Source organism: Drosophila willistoni (assembly GCF_018902025.1).
Source record: "Drosophila willistoni isolate 14030-0811.24 chromosome XR unlocalized genomic scaffold, UCI_dwil_1.1 Seg143, whole genome shotgun sequence".
NCBI lineage: Eukaryota > Metazoa > Arthropoda > Insecta > Diptera > Drosophilidae > Drosophila > Drosophila willistoni.
In genome coordinates, this window is record NW_025814056.1 from 6287723 (window position 1) to 6309468 (window position 21746).

Sequence of the window (21746 nt, forward strand, 5' to 3'; positions counted from 1 at the left end):
TGCCTGAGAGAACAGATTGACAAAAAAATTGCTTATATGTGATTAATATTTTTACTTATCCAAGAACTTTATTCACAAATTTCAAGTTGAAATATTGCTTCGATTGGGCTTCCATCGTCTATAGTTTTCAATTTAATCAATCAAATTGAAACATAATTGATTCAGTTCTCATTTTTGATTGTCTGTTAGGGTATATAAATAGCACAACGCAATGACTCTCATAAAAGACAACTCTTGTTTGCTGGATAATGTGGTGGAGGAGAAGGAGGAGGAGTAGTGTGGAGGGGCGACGGCAAATAAAAATAAAAAATTATACATATATGTATAAAAGAAGAAGAAGGAAATGCCGCATGGCATTATGACATTTATGTGCTATAAAAATATGCTTCATGCTTTTATGGTTCCATCCATGAGGGAGCATCCCATCAGTCGCATTTAACCATCCACAATGGTACCAGCACTACACCCCCTCCACCTCACCCTCATCAACATCTATACACTGGCTGCCCTCACTCACCTCAACAAAGCAACTAAAAAAAAAAATGTCATAGCATCATCATGTGCTCATCATCATATTGTATGCATGTTGTGCAAGAGAGGGGACAAAAAAAAAAGAAAGAAAGAAAACAGAATATATGTCGGGGAAATAAAAGTCCTCGCTGACACCTAAAAAAACGGTGTCCGTCAAAAAAAAAAAAAGAATGAAGAAAATAACGTAAAACCCTTTTTCCTGGCATTAAAAAATTGCTGTCAGCATTTCCTATGCGTTATTTTTGTTTTTTTTATGCTTACATCTATGCATAAAATGTAAGAAAATGCATAAAATCTCTCCGCTTCGGTTTAATTAAAAAAATCCAAAAAAACTAAACAAAAGACTAAGCCAAAATTTGAATACCCTTGCATATTAGCTTAGTTTTAAAGCCAACAATTGAAAATATTGTGTAGAACATTAAGTTAGAGCTAGAAAATGAATGCTAATCAAGAGCACAAGAGAGAGAGAGAGTGAGAAAGAGAGAGAGAGAGAGAGAGGTTACCCGCCCACACTTGTTCTTCCTTGGCAAAGGGTATACAAAATGGTTGAAACTAAAATTGAGTAAGATTTTTCCATGGCAACTTGTTAGCTTAGTGTGTATGGGTAAAGTTAGAAAATTGAAGATGAGATGAGATGGGGTTGGCTAGTGGGGACGGGCCAAGCAAAAAGTAATCACGATAAAGGCAACGGAAACGTGACTAAATCAGTTTTGCCAATAAGGCACGAAGCCATCGCCATCGACATCGCCGTCGCCATCGCCATCGATATCGCCAGCTCTATCCCAATGCGTGGCCAGCAAAAGATGAAGATAAATAAGTATAAGCTAAAGATACAAGACAAGTTGTTTCTCTCATGGCATTGAACTATGAAATGACTTCATTAGTGGAAATATTGTGTGTGTATGTGTATGTGTGTTTGTATCCTTGCTTTGCCGTCATGATTTATTGCTTACACGCACACACACTCGCACACACAGGAAAGCCCGCTCATATGTAAATTTAACAAGGCAACAAAAAATGAGAGAAAGAACACAAGAAAGTTACTCATATAAAACATAAAGCGCAAATTAATTGAGGCAAAGTCAACGACGGGATAGGAGGAAGACCAAAAAAAAAAGAAACAAAAAGGCAAAGGCATTGAAAAATGTTGAAAATTTATGCTCTCCTAGGCAAAGGGTCGGAAAAACGTACGGAAGTGGTTGGGTAATACTGAAATTTATATTATGCATAAAGAAGCGAAATCAGCAAAAGTTGAAGAGTTGGAGAGAGCCCGTTTGACAGACTGATTGCCATGATTGTGTTACTGGAGGAGGGATACTGATTGGGGATTCCGTTACCGATTTCTATTTCTATTTACTCTTTGGACGGAAGGCTTATTGTTTGTGGCAATGTTAAAGTGGTTGATATTAAAGTAAGTATTTAATATAAATGTATTTACTTATAAGTATGAGAGTTGCGCTCACCTGAAACATTTTTCACAATTTTTCCATACGAAACGGCAACAAGATTTTATGCTTATCCTTTACAGAAAATGTATGTATGTTCTGTGTGTGTGTGCGTCTGTGTGGGTGTTTGAAAAATCCACTTAAAATGCGCATTGCGTGTAAGCTGGGCGACATCTGTCTGTCCTCCCTTTTGCTGTGCTCATTGGTATGTCAAAATGGTGGCGCTTGGCAAAGGAAATCACTTGAAGCGATTGCAGCATGAACATTAATACAGTTGGCACCTGTAAAATCCAGGCAAACAATGCATTCGTTAAACGCGACATTATATACGCCTCTCAACCCCGCCCCTCTTCCTCTCTCTTGCTCTCTCTCTGATCCCATCAACGACGTCGACCCCAGCCTCATCCAGCCACCAAAACCAATCTGAATTGTGTTTGTTTGGCAAACGCAAAGATTTTATCACTGTAAAATGAAGGAAATGAAGCTAAAGAGTACAGAGGGGCAGAGAAAGAGAGAGTGAGAGTGTGAGTAAGAGAATGAAGAAGAATGGAGGCAAGTGCGTGTAAGAGAGCTTGTTGAGTTTCATCTACTTATGGCGCATCTCGACAGTGGAAATCCTTCAATATTAATTGATTTGCCTGCAGCACAATTGCATAATTACACTTTTATATACATACATACATATATGTAAATATGTATGTATGCATATATGTATGTATGATATAAAAAGGATATAAAAAAACCAACAACAATATTCATTGATATGCCAGCACTCAGCCAGCAACCGCTGACAGCTAGATAAGAAGACGAGAACTGTCAAATTGATATGCATACGCGGCGTATGCGTGATTTGCATAATGTTTTACTTGTTGTGCCCAGCCATTGTGCGTAGACATAATTTCATTACGAGTCCACATTATTATTATGCCCAACAAGGCATCGAATAGATGTCAACCTGGGGGTCTTAACGGATAAACACGCAGAAATTTAAATTAATTTTTTTTCCTTCCAATTTTACTATGTACAGAAACAGATAAATGTATTCCAAAGAACTCAAGAGTTTTTAGCTATTGCGTTTCTCTACTGTTTGGGCCAAACCCAAACTTAAAAAACAAAAATCGCTCTCAAAATTGAATGCAAATTTTATGCAAATATTAAAAGCTTAAGGCATAAATTTCAGCAAAGGCAAGAGTAAAAAATAATTAGACAGAAATTTTCCCCCTGACTTAAAATTCATCAAGTTAAGTGGAAATTGTTGTAGACCATCGTGTTGTTGGCCACTTGTGGCAAATCTTTTAAAGGAAATTGGAATAACAATCAGGGCGAGAGAGGGAGAGAGAGAGAGAGAGAGAGAGCAACAGCGCAACTTAAGTGCTCTCACTCATGGACAGAGCCCGACAAAGTATGCTATAGTTTTGCTTAAACTTAACAAAAATTTATAGAGATTTGAGGCATAGTGAAATTTAAGCAAAATTCGCTTAGAACTTTCTACATTCTATTTTATAATGGTGAACTAAAATGGCAAATCACTTATTTTTTTGCTTCAAATAGGTATTTTGGTTTTGCTTAGCTCATTTTTCAGCATCTTCATTGGCTTTGTCTGTGTATTGCATGCAAAATCCAAAGCTTAGACCAGGGAACCCAGAACCGAGAACCCCTTCTGACAAACGATGCGCTATTTGTGCGTGTGTGTGTGTGTGTATGGGTGGGTGTGTGTGGTTGTGGCGCCTAGTCTACAATTCCGTTGACAATGCCAGCCAATTGTAGAAGAAGAAGCAGCAGCAGCAGCAGCAGAAACATCACTGACCACTGACCACAGAGCAAATTGTGCAGCAGTTTATTTCGTCAGAAGTTTCCCATCATGGTATGCGGGTCTGAAGCAGAAATGATTGTCTCTGTGCACGCTGCTGGATTCCCATTTAAAACTTGAATGCATATGATGGTAGAACGCTTAAGCTGTTCGCTCACTTTTGCCGTTTCTGCTATTTTCTAATGCTGCTATTGTGCATGACAAACAAATGGCATTTGCTAACATTTCCTCTGTACTTACTAACTATGTACATTGAAAATTTCCGGCCTTCGACTTTGTGCCATCATCTCCAATCCTTGAATTCACCTTTCATTTATGTGTCTCTTGTGTAATATGTTTGTGCTCACCATGGAAACCGTTTAGGTTTTGGTAGTTAAAATTCAACAAAAGATACAAAGCTTAGTTTCGTTTGTGGTAAATTTAAATTGGTTACAACAAGAACTCGACAAAAGGATGCAGTACTTATTAAAAGTAACATAAGTAAGAACAATGTATTATGAGGTCTAGACTTTCATTTTATTTCTTTAGCATTAGTCAACATTTGTATGAGAAACATTTTTGTGGTCTTCTTTTCACTTATTAGTCTGAATAACGTTTCTGCAAAATGTAACTTCTCTGGGAAAAGAAAGTAAAGAAATTAAAGAATGAGAGTGAAAATTTAGAGAAATGAGATTAAAAGAAAGCGTTTCAAAATTAGCTTCGATCTTCTCTTGTAAATTATTTTTCCATTTCATTTGTTTACTTTGCAAAGGAAAATAATCCATTTAAACTAATTGTAAGATGTTAATTTGTAAGTATGATAGTTGCTTTACCACTGTCACTTTTAAAGTCTTCATTGTTGTATCTATTGTGATTTCCTAATATTTTTCACATATATACACACAAACACGCACACGCACATACGCACAGAGGAATAGTGACATGCATACATATTTAATCTATTATAAAACTGTTTACATAAGGTTTCTTTAAATTGGTTTATTGTTGGGGCGTCACATTGACCAAACCAAAACCCAAACCCTATGTCTTCCTCCATTGTGTCCAATGTCCCAGTTCGTTTTTGGTCTCCTTAGAGCATGCTGGGCAACGACTGCTAAGCCCTTAAAGCACCACCACCAGGACCACTAGGACGAAGACCAGCGCCAGTACCAGAACAGGACTAGGGTTCCGAGTAGAGTAGAAACTACATACACACACACATACTTTGTCCTCCTCTTGTCCACACAGCATGTGTGGTCTCTAAGCGCTTGCCATTAATAATGCAATTGTCGGGATTGCTGATAAATTGCTGTGGTTTGACAATTTGCAGAACAAAGCCGCAAATAAAAATACAACAAAATAAGCAAAAATAAACAACAGACAAAGAGACACATATAGAGGGCGAGAGAAAGACAGAGAGAGAGAGAGAGAGGGATAGAGAAAACAATTTTATTTTGGTTGCATAGCATTTTTGGGGTTTCGTAATTAATTCCCATTGCCATAATTTTAAAGAAAAAAATTAAAATAATTAGTTTTGCACAGTTTTATTTTGTACAAAGCATTATAATAGCTTCATTCACGTTTAACAATTAGCGCCAAGTCAATGTGCCAAATTGAATATTCATTAAATATGCCAGTATTTTTGCATGCAAACAACACAACATGGCGTATGAGCAATAAAAGTGGCACGCATGAGATGAATTATACATATTTCTATGCGTGTCTAACAGCCACACACAGAAAGGGGGTGGAACTGAGAGAGGGACGGGCCTGAATGGGTAGTGGTAAGTGTTGAGCCTGGGATTGTGATAGAGAACGCTAATTGAATTTACCATCACTGTTGTTGATGATGATGGTGAGGATGATAATGTCGATGACGATGATTAGCATAACGTGGCATAGGAAATAGCAACGCTATGAGGTGAAAATGCAAATATCCTGTAATCGCATTTGAGGTAAGATGAATTTCGTGCCAGTTAATGTTTGTAAATCCATCAGAAAAACCCAAACATTTATCCAATAAAAAGTGACAGGAAATGATTTCGGAACCACAAATTGACAACTTTTTGATTAATGTTATTTAAAAAGCATAGAAGCGATAAGCTAAACAATGTAACATTTTCATGCTATTCAAGTTTGAAATTTAAATATTTGTTGTCTCCCTCTAGCGACTGACTTCCCTCTATAATAATGTAATTAGTTTGAAGGACACTTTCACTAATATATTCATATTCACATTTACTTGCAAGACTAACAGCCAGTTGGGATGAAGAAGAGACAAGGTAATGTCTCTGATTACGGCTCCTGTAAAGAATCGTCAACTTTTCCGCAACTCCCCAAAGTATGCTACACATTTAACAAATTGAAATTTATAATAGAAACGAACCTTGAGAACAACCAACATAGATAAGTATATTGAGAGAGTTCGGTGGAAGGTACAGCGGGGGGGCAAAGTGATGGAGAACCAAGTCTCAACTAAGAATGTAATGCTAAGCGACAGGATTTACTCAAGTCAATGGCTTCAATTTGCTTTTATGAGACAACTAGGCGGCAAGCCAATGGGGAAAGGTAGTGGGATGGGTGGAAGGATGAGGACAGGGAGCTATCGGCGAGGTAAACTATTTGTCTCCTCTTTGTCTTTCATTTCTTGTTGTTTGCAGCATCATTTGCAAAATGTAATTGCAGCAATTATCGTAAATTTTCGTTCTCTTTGAATTGTTGTCGCATTAAAGTTAATTTCAGTTTCTCTTTAGCACTATGTCAGCATTAGAAGAGCAGGAAAACTTTTTGTGTCATTTGTTTTTCTTTTTCTATACTACTTGTCCTTTTCTTCGTTTCCCTCTTGCCTTTTAGATGGAAATCAAAACACATTTTTCAAAACTCGACTCCCAATGAAATGTTTCGACGGCCTGTTGCATATCCAAAGCAAAGCTGAGGGAGAAAGAGCGAGAGAGCGAAATGTATGAGCGTAAAAGTGTAAAGAGCTTTTGGTCGAAAAGCTTCCACTTTGAATTTTTCGACCAGTTTTTGCTACCATCTCTCGATTATGCTAAGTGCTATGTGCCTGCATTTTGATGCTGTCTAATGGTTTAGAGAGGTTAAGGTGGGAACGTTTTTGCTTTTAATGTTAAATAAAATCCACACAGACAGACAAAACACACACACACTCTCACACACATTAGCCTGCGTTTGGGCCAAGTACTTGAACAAGATGCTAAAATGCTAGAACCACTAGAAGGAACATCAGCAGTAAAGCAACAAACTTGCAGTCTTTTCATAATTGAATTAGTAAACAACCTTTTCAAAATATGATGCGACGATGCAAGAGCTGTCTATTGGCTTGATGAAGGGCAAAAAATAAATAAGATAACAAACTAGACTAATTGGCATTGTTTTAATTGAATTAACCTGACAGCTGGATGCACTAATTAACTTGAAGGCTTAGGAAATTTCTTAACACATTTATCCTGAAACCAAATTAACATCAATCCCAATTAAAGAAGGTATCTTAAAATGTTGAAAGTGTCAAATGAAAAATGTAAGATAAACTTGTCACTCCATTTGCATCAGTTAATCAACGGTCAATTCTAAATAAAGGATTCTAGAACAAATTTTAAGGACAGTTATCAGTTGAGAGATGATTCAGTAGGTCATTTTAATAGTGTTTTATTCTATGTGGTGCATGATATAGAAAAGTCGTCGAGACGACTCACTTTATTTTAAAATGTCATCGAAAACTGTGAAAACTTTTTAATTTATAAAAAATTGTCAAGCATGCGAAAAGATAAAACTGATTTTCTAATTTAATAAGAACCTATCAGAGATTAAATGGTTGTAAAAATATAAAAATGAGAGGGAATATCAATTTTATTTATTTTTGTTTCAAGCATGTGTAAAGAAAAGATTGTCCTGATTGGCCAAATTCTGAACAAAACCACTGAAAGTTGTTGATTCTATTTTGGAGTCTCATGTGGAGAGCCTTTGTATCGATGTGTGTGTGTGTGTGTGTGTGTGTGTGTGTGCGTGGGTGGGTGTGTGTTATTCAAACGTGTTAAATGTAAAGTTTTTCTAAACCAAAATCACGAACATAAATCAGTTAACTTGTAAACAACGCACACACACCTGAACTTCCTTATCACAAAAACTTTTCTCTCCACATGTCTCTGTCAGCTCATTTGCAAAATTGAAAGTCAAAACTTGGGTGTGTGCACATACATACATACATATGTACTGGTGATTGTGTGTGTGTCTGTACTAAGGAAACTTGTCTTCAAGGATGGCAAAGGTTGTGGCAACTAGCCTGATGCCTTGTCTTGGGTTTGTTGTAAAATAAATTGACATTTAGTTGTCAATTCTATGGAATGCATAGACACTCCTTTCTATCACCTTCATATTTTTGTTTCCATTATACCCATTCCCTCCCCCTAAGGACCCTGCGCACGGTTTTTCTATCTATATCTTTGCTTGTCATTCACTTGCTTTGGTGTCATAACGTGTTAATAGTTAGTGAAGGTTCTGTCATGTTACGCCAGCAAATTTAGTTGCATATTTAAATTTTCGTTCTAGGTTGGGGGAATCTAAGCTATGTACGTCTCGACACCTTGCTTAGACCTCGACATGTTGACACATTTTGGTTTGGCTTCTTCTGCCGCATCAGCTTCTTTGAGTAAGAGGAAGATAGAGAATGAGAGGATGCATGAGTGTGAGTGTGTGTGTGTATGTTCCAGAACATGTTAGGCCCCTGGCGTTGGGTTGTTGTTAGAACCAACCATCCAACCATCCACTCATACCTACATACATATTGTTGGTATATATACTACCTTTATACCTGATGTTGCTCTGATTGCATATCTAAGGAACACAACATTGACATCTGTGTCTGTGTGTGCTTTTGCTGTTTTCACTTAGCCAAAAATGCCTTGTGGGAATTTTTAGTTATCCTTCAATGGTGAATGCCTTTCGATCTACATTTGCATTTTTAATATCTTATTCTAGCTGCAAGCTATCAAATTGTATGGCATTATGCTAGAAATCGAGTGAGAGCAACATTTATTGCTTCAAATTTTCCAAAATGCATCAAATAATTTGACATTTTCCATGGCCAAACACTTTGCTTAACTTGACCATTAAATTTTAGCTAGTTGCAAACATTTTCTCTTTGTTTTTCTTTTTTTTTGGCTGGCATCTTAAAGTTTTGCTTAATTTGTATATCCTGTTTATGATATACATATATTAAAAAGGTATTGTGAAAGTATAAGCTTTTATTTTGTTTTATGTTTTATTGGACTTCTTAAATGTTGAAAAATAATGGTTTACTCTTAAGTTTTTCACTTATGTATATATTTTCTATTCTATATTCTTAGTTTCTGAAACATCTTTCTATTGTATAAGCCTATGATAAGTTTAAGCAGGTCGACCAGGGATCATTCTGTTTTCAGTATTATGAAATGATAAATGATATCTGGAAATATAAGATATGAAATCTTATACAAAGATACAAAGAAAACTAGCTCAACATGGGGGAAAAATGAATCAAATCAAACCAATTTGTTTTTAAATTAGATAATAAAGAATTAAGTCATTATTTCAAAAAACTGATTTGAAATGTAATCCAACTCAATTTAAATAGAGAATGAATTGTCAGAGGCAGTAAGTTTTATACAGATGATTAATTAATGTATGCATAAGAAAACTTAATGTATACAACATCATTTGCATTTATTGTGACAATTTTTGCAGAGTACCTGCAGCCGGCCAAAATTTCGTTTTAACCTTGTCCAGTGTCGACGTCTTCGGTTCACCAGCTAGACTAAACGTAATATGAAATTCATTTTGCTCATTTTGCCAAATAACGAAACGATGAAAAACAAATACTTACACTTGCTTGTTATTCATGGCTCCATTTAAATGGAAATTATTAGTGTCATTTGTAGGCGTCTGTGTCTCCAGCATCGGCAAAGAAAAACACAAAAAAATAAGCGCAGAGCATCATAAAAAAAAAAAAACAAAAATGAGAAAGAAAGAGAGCAAAACAAAACAAAATATAAAAAAAAAGAAAAAACGAAAATTTACAAAAAAAGAAATTGTTAAATTCTCATAAAATGGCATTTATGTAGACCTGTCTTGGATGTGGGAGAAATGTGAACGTTGGGATGGTGATGGTGAGGGGGAGTGGTAGGGGGGCGGTTGAGTTTCGGAGGTGAAGGTGACGCAAGCAGAGACAGAAAGAAATGAACCATGGCAACCATCGCATATGACCTTGACTAAGTTTTCAATTTTTTTTTCTTTTTCGTAGCATACATCTCAGCAGCTTCGCATCCTGGGGCCCAGTTGTCCTTTTTGTTGGTTGAAGGGGAGAGCAACCATAATGTTTGCATAATTTACTTGCGTTTGCGTTTAAAGGTTTTCAAATTACTTTTTAATTTGGTTTTTCCGTCTTGAGTTACGCGTTGAACGTTGAACTGAAGGTAACTCAAATAAATATGCAAATTTGTGTTCCTGCTCTCTTATTTTTTTTTGTGCGCTTTTCTTTTTTCTTCGTTTTTGTGTTTTTGTTTTATTGAAAAATTGTAAGCGACAGCAATGCGGGGCGTTGATGTGGGTGGTTGGGGAGGCGTGGTCAAAGAACACTTACCACATGGGGCATGAACGGCATTGTTGTCAGTTTACAATGCATTCATAAATACATATAGAAGTTTTTTAATGGCTGTTAACAAATATGTTCTCGAAAATGAATTCGCAATCTCATTTAGAGTTGTTTTATTAAAAACTTAATTAGATTTTCTTCTAACATAAAGAGATGGAAATGAAATGAATGTGATGTCTACTTAGACAGCGGGAATAAAATTAACTCATCAGGTCAGGACATTTAAAGTGCAGTTGAAATTGCATTACGAAATGAATTTTCCACAGAAAACGCAGGCAGACTTGACTCTCTCCCTCTCTCTTTACCTACCACTCACTCTATTGCTTCAGTTTTCCACCTCTTTGAACATCTAAGCGATTTCATATCTCATAATTGTCACTGTTATCTCGCGCCATCGGAGAGAAATTTAATTGGAAACGAATTCGGGAAAGGACTTAATAGTCTGAATATCCACTCACATTGATTGCCATACTTAAAGGCATGAACAAAAGACACAATTTCAGTGGACAAAAGAATTGCATGGCATAGCGTGGGGCATATTGCGGTGTCGCGACGCGACGTTGCATGGTTCAGTTGGTGAATGAAACCTGAAATATTGCAACGTTGATGGTATTTTAAAATTTATTAATTATGCATATTTACCTGGCATGTCTGCTGAATGTTGATAAAAGACAAAACAAAAGCCAAACGAAAGTTGTGACCAAACTTTGGCTTGAACTCACTTTCAATCTTTCATACATAGTTGGCTGTGTATATATCCAAATGTATGTGTACTTAAGTTGTGCATTGTCAGAAGATGAGTTAAGAAGTTTGCCATTAAGTCAGAGTGTGAGAAGTATAGCGCTTTATCCTCTGTCCTTTACTTTGTATGTGCAAGTATATCTGTTAGTGGCCAAACAATGATAAACCTCAGAAGCTTTTCGCTCGTGATGGGATGTCAAGAGTACACAGACAGACAGACCGAGGAGAGAGAGAGAGGGAGAGCGAAAGAGAGAGAGAGAGAGAGGTTATAAGAACAACTATAACATAGTATATACAACTTGGGCTCATTTGTAATTCAACTTGGCCTAGGACATTGATGTGTGACTGGCAGGAATGCAGACTTGCACTGCCAGTGGCACAAGTACATGAACTTGGCATGTGATCCTGGTTGCCATCCTGACATCCTTGTGCTGAAGCACGTGCCTCAAACAGCACTCTAATGGCTATGACCCAGCTGACTCTATTTCAATATTGATGCATTGCCTGCTTAACATGCGCACAGATGCAGTTGCTGTTGCTTTTGCTGTTTCTGATGCTGATATTGATGCATTTTGTTGAAAGCAGAAGCTGGCCAAAACAGAACCAAGTCAGGGCTTAATGCTCTTGCTCTCACCTCTCACATTTTGCGGTCATGTCAATTTTGGTTGCAATTACTTTGCATGCCGTTTGGCATAAATTAATTGCGATGTACCTACATTCTACACACTTGATGTATGTATGCTTGGATGGCTTCACTCGTTGCCACGTAATTAAATTTTTGTGTCATAATAAATCACTCGGAATTAGTTGTCTATGTAACATACACATGTATGTCCATGTGTATTGTGTGATACACAAACACACACGCATAAATGAATGGTGTGAAATTTCAAATGGATTTTTGTTTGGAGAAACTAAAAGATAGACCCTGCCACATCTGGCTTTTAACGCCCAATTATAAGCCATTTTTTGTTTTGTTTGGATTTTTTGTTCCTTTTTTGTGTGTGTTGGGACAAACGGATGTCAAATGAATAACCAAATAACTTAACAAATAAATGCTAACACATCCAAGTAAACGAACAAATAAATAAACAAATGACGAGTCGAATGGCAACTGCCAAACGTGCTACGACAAATTTTCAACGCCAAAAGCTGAAAAGCAAATAAAGAATGAAAGCCAGAGAGAAATCAGAAAGTGAAAAGTTGTAAACAAAATGCGTTGTATTAACGTCCTTTTTCCCCCCCTCTACTCCCATCTCACACACACACACACACACACACACTCATTGCTTTTGTCTCGCTTTAACCTATTGAAAGCGACAACGCGAAGAAGAGCGTCCTTTTCTTTCCTTACTTTTTTTGCTCATGCCCAAACTCTAGGCGAGCACATACGAAAAATTTATGTGCAATCAGGCCGACACGTACGAAATGCGTGTGCGCCACGCCCCCTTTTACTCTGGCTCCTCAGATCAACACTAAAACCAGAAGAAAAAAAAAAACAAAAATAAGCGAAATCCCCTCGAAAATGCCAACAACAAGAACACCATTATCACAATGCTGACCTTTAGGACCAAGATGATGGAGGCGTGGAATAGGAATGCTGGAGTGGAATTGGGTTTGAGATTGGGGCGTGCTTTGTTATTGGGTGCAAAAGGGAATTGTAAGGCATTTACACCTACACTCACAGATATTTGTCATCTGTTTGTGTTCACTTTGGTGAACTGAAATTGCACTAAACAACCAGAAACGGGAAATCATTATAAAGATGGAACGACTCGAAAGCCCAAAATCGAAGAAGATGAATTCTGGCAATCCTTTTTTTTTACGCGCACTGATAATGGATAAAAACATATTCTTCAGTATGCTGATTAATATATATATTAATATCTATAAGATAAAAATCACTAGAAAAGAGCTAAAACTTATGTCATAATTATGAGAGATAACTTCAAACAAAAATACTATTTATGTATGTAATTATGCTTGGTGCTTTAGTGATTCAAATTATAATGCTCTCGTCTTAGTAATTAAATCCCACTAATGTATTTAAAATGAAAATGTTTTGTTGTGCAGTCTCAATGTGATTTTCATTTGGCATTTGGATAATGTGCTTCGTTGTATTCATGAATATGACAAACATTCATTCCCCTGTCACCACCTCTGGCAACATTACTGGTCTGCCATGCTCTACCTTTTCATTCAGTAACCCAAGCCTGGCATGTAATTAGTGCTGCTTAAAACCTCACAAAACATCACACATACGCCACATATGAACGAGCCCATTTCTCATATCTCTATGTCATCTACACAACCGCAAATGCAATGCAATGGGCGGCCCAGCATTCATTCATTCATTCATTTGCCCACCTTCACCCACCCACACACACATCAGCTTCATCTACACACACTTTGGCTTTCCCCATTAACACCCAATTATGCAAAATAAGCACATCAATACATACGAACTACAATTCAAAAGCTGGGCCCGGTTTAAAGACAACGAAATTCCTGAATCGTTTCAAGGATGCAGCTGGAAAATCCAACTTCAGCCATTGGTTGACTTACCAATTTCAAGGCCCCCTGGGATTTCGAATTTCAAATTAACCATGCATAATTAATGAGCATTTCAAGGATTTCACAGAGTTTTGACTTTAATTGACACATCGATTAAACATGATGACCAAAAAGAAATATTCTTTAAGGAGTTAATTTATGAAATTAACTAGTTGTCAGCAAGTTTGTGGCGTTCAGGAATTTGTTACATTTTAATTTTTTAAAATTTGATTTAAATTTCAGCCCTTCCGAAATTGATTGCTCCCGCAAGGCTTGATTTCGCAGCCGAAAATCGTCTGAGCACTCTGTTTTTAAATCAATTCAATCAATCAATGATCTACGTCAGTTTTGTGTGCCGATGAAACTTTAATTTCTCAACCGTCAACATTATTGTCAGCTGCCAACTGCCTGTTCTCTAGCTTAATTTTCCAACTGCTTTCCCGTTAGTAAATTAAGCATCGGTGAAAATTATCCTTCTCTTTAGTCAATATTGTAGGCATTGATGAAAATCTTCTTCTCCATCGGCATATTGTAAATATTGATAAAAATCCCCCTGCTTTTCCGTCATGTTTTTGTAAGGACTAATGAACATTTATCATATATAAAATTGTAAGGCATTGGTGAAAATACAGGTAGCCTATCGAATTCTTGCGTTTGATTCCAAACCATAAAAAACTGACTCGTTCATATGCTTACAGTACGATTTATACAAATGAAGCGTACTTTCCCTTAACAGTAATTGATAACATTGTAGCTTACTTTGGCCAAATAGTAAACAGTGTTTGAATTAACTACTTTGTCGGTTACTTTTTTAAAATGTTGGTTTGATCCATTAAATTTTTGTGTACTGTAATCCTAAAATCTGCAAACTGCCTGTGAAGAGCGGCCATACCCATACAAAAGCCCATAGCTAATATTGTAATCGATAAATATACGGGACTAAAATCGATAGATTGTACCAAAGTAAGCCTTACGTAAGCGATTACTTCATGAACAAAATTCTGGCTAGCATAAGCATATATGATGAAGGGTGTCATGGTTTCGTCCACATGAGGGTTTAGCTTTCTTGACTTTGTTCTTCAATGTCGTCACGATCGAATGATTGAGTCTTGCCATCTGATTGATTTCAAAAACAAATAGTTCTCATAAAAAATGTTTGACCCATAAAGAGAAATACATATAAATTGCATATTTAAATTTTTATTTACTCTATCGGACTATCGGATCTATCTATCTGAACACTGTACTGACAATATGAATATAAAGTCCGATCGTCTAATAAGAGATTTCTTTGCATTTTAAATTGGTTTTTTGTATACGTATATCCAGACGGGAAGTAATTCGAAAAAGAAATAACCTTGAATTTCTATTATGTACTCTATTAGGGGTATTCGAGTCAGTGTTACCTTATACATATGAATCTCACCACACATATTCACATGTGAAGGAGTATGAGACTGTGTGTATGCGTGAGCAAACATTCTACTATTTGAAAATTAAATGGATTTCTATTTGACTTCACTGGCAGGCAAACTACTTAATATCCTCTACCCCCATCGCGCAGATGGCAATGTCCTGGTGTCAGTCCTCTCTTTTTCTCTCTACCCTAAAAGGATGTAACATACAATATATATATGTATACATTTTTTTTTTGTTCGAGGACCTCTCCCAAAGTCCCATTGCCATGTCAGACACAGCTCTGTCAGCAGGATGGGGGTTTTTCTTAAGTGTTCGTAATGATTGTGGCGAACTAAACTAAACTAAACTAAATTCAACTCAACTCAGCTCAACTCAGCTCAGCTCAGTTCGTTTCTCTTACAACTCAACTCAACTCAACTCGCTGGCAGTTGTGTCGTCATCATCATCATCATACTCTTGTCGCCGACATCACTGTCCCCCTAGTCATCATTTTGAAGCACCGCCTAGGGAAAATAGTGTTAATGATGCTGATCTCTGAAGCACACGCGCCACAGCTTCAAGTGCTTTAATGGCATTTCCCTCTCTCACTTATGCTACTCCACACCAACATCAGTCGCTTTCTTTCCCACTCTCCTTTGCTATTTCCCTCCCGCTCTCACTCTCTCACTCACTTGCTCTCTTTCTCTGACATATACCCACTTTCTATGTATGTGAGTGCGGTTGAAGTGTTTAAAAATTTTATGGCCATGTTGTGTACTTCAAGTGGCAATTGTGTCGTTGTAGTCCAAAACCAACAAAACCAAAGTTTTGTGGTCACATGAAATTCAATGGGTCTTCCATTCGCTTGCAAATTGTTGCAATTTTTCAGGGATAAACAAATTTGCCCAAATTATGCGCTGTACCCGAAGGCAAACGGATAGATATGTCTGCATCAAAAGGAAATAATGAAACATTGATGGCCCAATAATGTACGCTATAGTTTTCATCAGCTCACTCATTTACAAACACCCACAAATAGAAGCACCATGGGAAAAATACCAATTTTTTGAGATACAAATTTATTTTATTTTAATGCTCGATTAAAGGGAATTCATGCAATAACTGAATAACATCAGGTTTCTATTTTCAAATGCTAAGTAGATCATATCTTAACATTGTAGAGTTTCTATTTTATGTAGTTTTCCATGAGAATTAATAACAAAAACTAAAATATAGAATTTTTCTAAACTTTACCCAAAAAGCATGCTACACCATTTGACAACGAAAAATGCGCCAAAGCACTATGACTCCTAATTCAATTTTCTGTGACATAAAGTCCAGTTTTTAATGAAAAGGGTTGCTTGTTTTGCTAATTAGTACAGAAAGAAGGAAACCTGAATACGAACTTTGATAAAAAAAATTCAATTGCAGATCTGGCTCTGTGAAATTCAAAGTTAAAGAAGTTGTTAACATCTATTTTTAGTTGTGCAAAGTGAATAAAAAACCAGAGGGCCGAGGCTAACTTCGACCGCGTCAAAGTTTGTATACCCTTGCATCTTTTTTTGGTAACTCTTTCCTTACCAATAGCCATCAAAGTGGAAAAACGTTTAAGCTAAAAAGGCTAATGTTTGCGAAAGAACGGCCTACAATCTTAGCATAGGAAATAATGAAGTTATTCGACATTGTCACGGTTTTCCAACGATCGTTCCTATGGGAGCTAAATGATATATTTACTCGATCTTTATTCGGCAGAGTCATTAACAGATATACCAAACTTACAAATATTTAATTTGAAAGCAATCGCGTCAAAAGTAACGAAGTTATTGAAGAAAGTCACTGTTTGCTATGGGAGCTATATGATATAGTCACCCGATCTTGATCAAATTTGGCATAGTCGTTTATATGTGTAATAAAATCACCCATATTAAATTTAAATTTCGACAATAGCTTAAAAAATAACGAAGTTATTGAGAAAAGTCAGTGTTCGTGACTTTGCCGTTTGTATGGGAGCTATATGATATACTGATCCGATCCGGCTGAATCCAACATGCAAAATTTCAACTCTGTAGCTCTAACGGTCTAGGAGGAGTTTGTGTTGATCCAGACGGACGAACAAACGGATGGACGGACAGACGGATGGACGGACGGACATGGCTATATGAACTCGTCTCGTCATGCTGATCAAGAATATATATACTTTATATGGTCGGAAATGCTTCCTTCTATGCGTTGCACACTTCTGACCAAAATTAATATACCCTTTTTGCAAGGGTATAAAAAGCAAAAGTTTAAAAGTACATAATTTGCTTGAACAAAAATAAATATCAAAGTATGTAGTTTTATGTTTATGTTTGATGTCTAATAAATGTGCATTTTTATAAAACTAATGAGCTGACACCTGCTGACAAAGATTGCATCAGTTTATTTTTGTATATGTCATCGTAGTAATAACTAATCCCTGTTCATCCTCCTATTCCATTAATTTTATAATATTTAGATAAGTTCGAGTTTTGCAACTATGTAGATAGATAAATCAAAGATAGTCAGTGAGCTAAAAAAAACCATTTAATATCTATTATCTATTTCATACATCGCATGATAGTGATTTATTTTTTTTTATAAATTTGCTCAAACAATTTGAGTAGGGATTCCAGGGAGAAGGAAAATAACGCAATCTTCATTCGTTGAATTTAAAATATGAACTGATTTTATTTAACAAAGTGTTGTGTGTATAAATGAATTCTTAGACTCTAGGCTCGAGACTTGAGGCGACAATTGTTCTTAAAACTGCTTATTGTTTTAAAATTGTTTATATTTCATGCTCAGCGTTGGCGACTTGATACTGAGCCGTTTTGGTCTTAAGCTTCTCCACAGAGTGCGGATGCATGTTTGTTTGGTTTTAAGCAATACTTGCCATATGAATTTTTTATGACTTATTTTGTTTATGTTTCGTTTTGTATATTTTGTGGTCAATCTGATTTGGTAAAGCCAGCTGACCATGATGTTTAATCTTCAACACAATTAATAATAATGCCTAATAGTATGCATGCAAAGAACTTTTTGTTAGTCTTAGGTGAAGAAATGGTCCAAGTGCACAAAAAAAAAAACAAATTTCGTTCTAATAATATTCTAATAATGTGTCAGCGACATTATTTCAATACTCTAGCAATTGAATTGTAGTTTATGCCTCGAAAAGTAGAATTCACCACCATAGTGCAAGGTTGCCAATTTGAAAATTCGCCACAAAATTTATGCTTTGGGCGACATTTTTGAAATCAAATACATTGACACTTAGCGGATACTTCATTCAATGCGATTTAATTCAATGGATGAAGCCGCATGCTACCACTCCACTGGATGGACGATTACTTATACTATTAACAAAATGGGCCACACCCAAAGCAATGAAATTGCCTGACCACAGCGGTGTAACAAATCAGGCAGACAGACTAATAAACAATCAGTCAACGGACTGAGCCACACATACAGGGAATAAATAAATAGAAGGCAGGCAATTGGCCAGAACCGAAACCAACAGCAACAGAGCCAAGTAACTTGGCCACGGCCATGGTCATAGTCATTGACGAGGTGTTGCTTCAACCTCAACCGCACTCTCGCCCGGCTTAGCTTGCCCGTTTGCTTGCTGCGCAGCTGATCAAAGCTAATCAATTTAATTTCACAAAAGCAATTTATTACAATACCGAACGATGAGGCGGACCAAGTCTGCAAGCACGGCAGGCAAGGCAGAGCAAGGCCAAGCCAAGCTGGGCCATCCCACAGCGAAAACGTGGGGCCAATAACCCATGCAGCACAACATATGGATATGGCCAAAAGATATACGATGAGCAAAATGTATGTATATGTACGTATAAATAAATTGTAAGAAGATTAGGATTAGGATTAACTCTAATTCTTATTGCGAAAACTATTTATAGCCATCAGAGAATTGAATATTTCTGCATATTCTTATTTTAATCACAATAAGAAATTTTGTTGGTTCATTAGGTCTTTTGTTTAAAAGCAGGACTTAATATCCAAACAAGGCTTTAGCATCTCGCTTATTTCTTTGCATCGAGGCATCGATTATTTAATTGAGTCAAAATTTCATACAGTCAGAGTCTTTAGTCGAAGTTAATATTTGTTTTAATTTAAAATTTGTTGACAGTCAGTCCACTTATAGGCATAACGCATATATGTAAGACCAGACCAGTTCAGACCAGCTGAGCTGAGGAGAGAGCCCCCAATTGAATTGAATTAGGTTCAGCTGATGCGGCAACTTTAATGCAGCGGACTTCGACCTACTTCTTGTCGGGAAAGCATTTGACAGACGTTTCGTGTTACGGTCGCCTTATGTCCTGTCTCTCCTGTCTCCAACTGCTGACTCTGTCCCCTCCGCCCACAGCAATGTTCAGGCGCTTATCCCTGTCTGTATGCTGCATTAGCCCGGGCTTTAGACAAGGCACTCACACATGGTGATGCTGCTTTGCCTTGTCACTTATGCAAAATCCCCCAAATGGAGGCACAGCAAGGTGTAAGAAAAACAACACTAAAGCAATGCAGCAACATTGGCACCAGCACCAGCATCAGCACCAGGACCATGGCGACGACCAGAAGCAGGAATTCCTCTGCTGTATTTTTTTTTTTTTTTTTTGGTTTTGCTCTTGTTGCCATTACATACAAATGCTCTTTAAGCGGATTTGGGTAGCGTTTTACTTGTTTGCCATTGTTAAACTGAGTGCTCAGCATAGGGCCAAACACCCTTGGATCCCTGGCTCTTTCAAATCTGAATCGTTGTTGGTCCATTTGGTCGCTTGTGCTGACTCTTCAAGCCACCGCTCTTCCCTCCTCTCCTCACAATGAAAGCTGAACAACTTATACTCTATGATCTAAATTTTGAAACACATTGACATGACACAAGGACATGTTGTATTAGGCTCTTTGCATTGAATAATCAGTTAAGCAGTCGATATAAAAGAGGTCTCCACATGGCTATTACTTATTCATTACCTTGCCAAGTGTCTTCGATAACATGTTTAACTACTTTAAGTGAGTGTATTCAAATAAAAAGTATTTTGGGGCCATAGCCGTGACTTTTCTTCTTTTTGTTTTTTGGTTTTTGTTTCGTTTTGGTTTTAATCCTTTTAATTATGCCTGAACATGTGCAAATATTTTCTTATGCCGGTTTTACTTTTTCCATTAATTAATTTAAGGCGCCATCGCGAATGCGGATCAGGAATTTCAAATGTTTCAAATGTGTGTGTGTGTGAGTGTATGTGTGGCCGGGAAAGTCAACGTTTGGAGTTGAAAAAGTTTTTAATTAAATTATACAAAGCGTGTTTGCCCAAAAATTCATAAGTAAGAGAATAAAAACAAAGATTTCACAACCGACCAAAAACTTTGTCAGGAAACTTATTCAAAGTAAATCGATTTTCTTTCTACGGCCTATTATGTATTTCTTTTTTTATACCCTTGCAAATTATTATTATACCCTTGCAAAAAGGGTATATTAATTTTGGTCAGAAGTGTGCAACGCATAGAAGGAAGCATCTCCGACCATATAAAGTATATATATTCTTGATCAGCATGACGAGACGAGTTCATATAGCCATGTCCGTCCGTCCATCCGTCTGTCCGTCCATCCGTTTGTTCGTCCGTCTGGATCAACACAAACTCCTCCTAGACCGTTAGAGCTACAGAGCTGAAATTTTGCAAGTAGGCTTGTATATACTGCAGGCGTTGTATATCTCGGATTCAGCCGGATCGGATCACTATATCATATAGCTCCCATACAAACCGCAAAGTCACGAACAGTGACTTTTCTCAATATCTTCGTTATTTTTTGAGCTATTGTCGTGAAATTTAATATTGGTGAGTTTATTATACATATAAACGACTATGCCAAATTTGATCAAGGTCGGGTGACTATATCATATAGCTCCCATAGGAACGATCGGTGGAAAACAGTGACTTTGATCAATATCTTCGTTATTTCCTATGCATAGATTGTTGGCCGTTCTTTCGCAAACATTAGACTTTTCAGATAAAACGTTTTTCCACTTTGATGGCTATAAGTAAGGAAAAAGTTACCAAAAAAGTTGCAAGGGTATACAAACTTTGACGCGGTCGAAGTTAGCCCCGGCCCTCTGGTTAATTATTAATTTTGGTCAGAAGTGTGCAACGCATAGAAGGAAGCATCTCCGACCATATAAAGTATATATATTCTTGATCAGCACGACGAGACGAGTTCAAATAGCCATGTCCGTCCGTCCGTCCGTCCGTCCGTCCGTCCGTCTGGATCAACGCAAACTCCTCCTAGACCGTTAGAGCTACAGAGCTGAAATTTTGCATGTGGGCTTGTATATACTGCAGGCGTTGTATATCTCGGATTCAGCCGGATCGGATCACTATATCATATAGCTCCCATACAAACGCCAAAGTCACGAACAGTGACTTTTCTTAATAACTTCGTTATTTTTTGAGCTATTGTCGTGAAATTTAATATTGGTGAGTTAATTACACATATAAACGTCTATGCAAAATTTGATCAAGATCGGGTGACTATATCATATAGCTCCCATAGGAACGATCTTTCGAAATCAGTGACTTTTGTCAATTACTTCGTTACTTTTGAAGCAATTGTCAT